This window comes from Nannospalax galili, unplaced genomic scaffold (assembly GCF_000622305.1).
Source record: "Nannospalax galili isolate Female #2095 unplaced genomic scaffold, S.galili_v1.0 scaffold408, whole genome shotgun sequence".
Lineage (NCBI taxonomy): Eukaryota > Metazoa > Chordata > Mammalia > Rodentia > Spalacidae > Nannospalax > Nannospalax galili.
This window is the reverse complement of record NW_008358662.1, coordinates 1,020,848-1,023,075: the sequence shown is the minus strand read 5'-3', so window position 1 is coordinate 1,023,075 and position 2,228 is coordinate 1,020,848. Positions and strand designations below refer to the sequence as shown.

At 32.6% G+C, this 2,228-nt stretch overlaps 1 protein-coding gene across 1 annotated transcript in view; it reads right to left on the bottom strand.

Moving 5' to 3' along the window:
- The window catches only part of Mycbp2 (MYC binding protein 2), a 343,026-nt gene that overhangs the window by 229,184 nt on the left and 111,614 nt on the right, over positions 1-2,228 (bottom strand).

Here is a 2,228-nt window from a genome sequence, read left to right as displayed (position 1 = left end):
ATATGTGAGAAGAAATATATTCATACATACCTGAATAAATAAACCTGGTTCTACATTGTAATACTACAAAGTACATCCTTTCCAAAGAGATCATTACAACCATGCAAATAAATCAATGGCACATAAATGTGATATAAGACTAGCTTTTTTGTTTTGTTTTGTTCTTTGAAACAGGGTGTCTCTATAGCCCCAGATGGCCTGAACTTACTATGCAGACCAGACTAGGCTCAATCTCACAGAGATCTGCCATCCTCTGCTGAAATTAAAGGTGTGCACCACCATGCTCACCAAGATTAGCTTTTTAAATTTTTTATTTTTATTGTTAATTATGTGTATATGTATCTCTGTGTGGGTATGTGCAAGTGAGTACAAGTGACTGATGAGGCCAAAATTGGGTGTTGGGTCACCTGGAGCTAGGAATGAAACTTGGGTACTCTACCAGAGCAGTATTCAATCAACCACTGAGACATGTCTGCAGCCCTAATACTAGCTTTTGCTTAGTAGTTTCTATAGCTAATAATTATATGACACTGGAAAAAGTACTATTAAAATCTACAATTTTGGTCTTTATTTAATGTTTTACCTAAAACTCTAGGTAGTCTTAGAAAAAAATATCATTTTTATATAATTTAAGAGAAACAGAAAAATCTGCTCTAATAGTGGTATACCAGAAATTCTGACAATACAGTGAATTTATATATATATATATTATACAATTTATATAGCTCATTTCAAACATTGCTCTATATATTTAAATATATATGATGCTGTTAGATTACTCAGTAAATAAAGCAAACACAATTCTTGCTATAGCAAATTATATTACATTTAAAACACTCAAATTGCTGGGCATGGTAGTGCATGCCTTTAATCCCAGCACTCAAGAGGCAGAGGCAGGCGGATCTCTGTGAGTTCAAGGCCAGCCTGGTTTCCATAGTGAATCCAGGCCAGCTAGGGCTACAAGGGAGACCCTGTCTCAAAAAAAAAAAACCCTCAAATTATATTTCTACAGAATATATGTTGAGTTTTAAACACTGTTCTTTTACTAAAACCAGAAATTTTGTCCATTTTTGTTTTGTTTTTGCTTGGAGTTGTCAACTGACAAGTTGAGACAGGTAGATAATAAAACTGATCCTACCATACTACATATCAAAAGTCTTTTGTAAAAGACAGATTATAAGTTTCTCAGCAAAGGAAAATAAAAGTAATATAAACATTAATTGAATAGCCTGTCCATACAATATATTTTTTAAAACTTCCACCTGACTTTAGGCCTACTCAGGCATTTTAGAAAACAGCAACTGTATGTTAGACTTATCAGTGAAGAGTGTTTGGTTTATATGTCAGAATTCAAGTAATAATTTACACATAAATTACAATCTCTCTGCATTAAATTTCTTCTTGATGTTAGCTGAGTCACAACTGGTGGTTTAAAACATATATAAGCATGACTTGCCCAAGGTACATGCAATCTCAAACTACACAGAGTCTAAGCATAGACATGGAGTGGGTAAGATATTCCAACCCAAACTAAGGAACTTAGGGCAACTGATGGCTGCTGGGAAGGGGAGAGACAGTCTCTTACAAGGATGGGACTCCTGATAGGTTAATCAGGCTCCAGTGGATAGCCCCACACTAAAGGACTCTTGGGGACACATATCAGGCTCTATAGGCCATATTTTATATTTATATATAAATAAGAGTATATTAAATTGTGTGGGAGGTACAGAGAGTTGTGAGGCTTTTAATACCATCAAATTATATTGTATGAAAATCTCAAAAGTTCAATTAAAAACTTAAAAATATATATAAGCATGTTTTGTTTTTAATTAGTCCAAAACATTGGGCTCCAAGGACAAACAATGCATAAATAGATTCCTAGTTCCTCACACATTTGGTTAGAACTCTGACCTATCTAGGACAAAATAATCCTGTTTAAAAGCTTTACTCTCTGTTTATATCTGTTTCTACATGGCCTTCAAAGTATTTATATATTCCTATTATAAAATTTAACATTAAAATAGCAGAAAAATATAATGGGAGTTTTAACATTTTCTATATTTGCATTTAATACTTTTGTTAATGTTAAAGCATATAAGCGGCATTTAAAAAGGACTAAAATACTCCATCATAATCATCAAAGAACAGATAATCAAAAATAAAAAAATAGAAAGTAATGATATTTTTCTACCTTTTCTAAGCTTTACAGAACTTTAAAATGAAAAAGA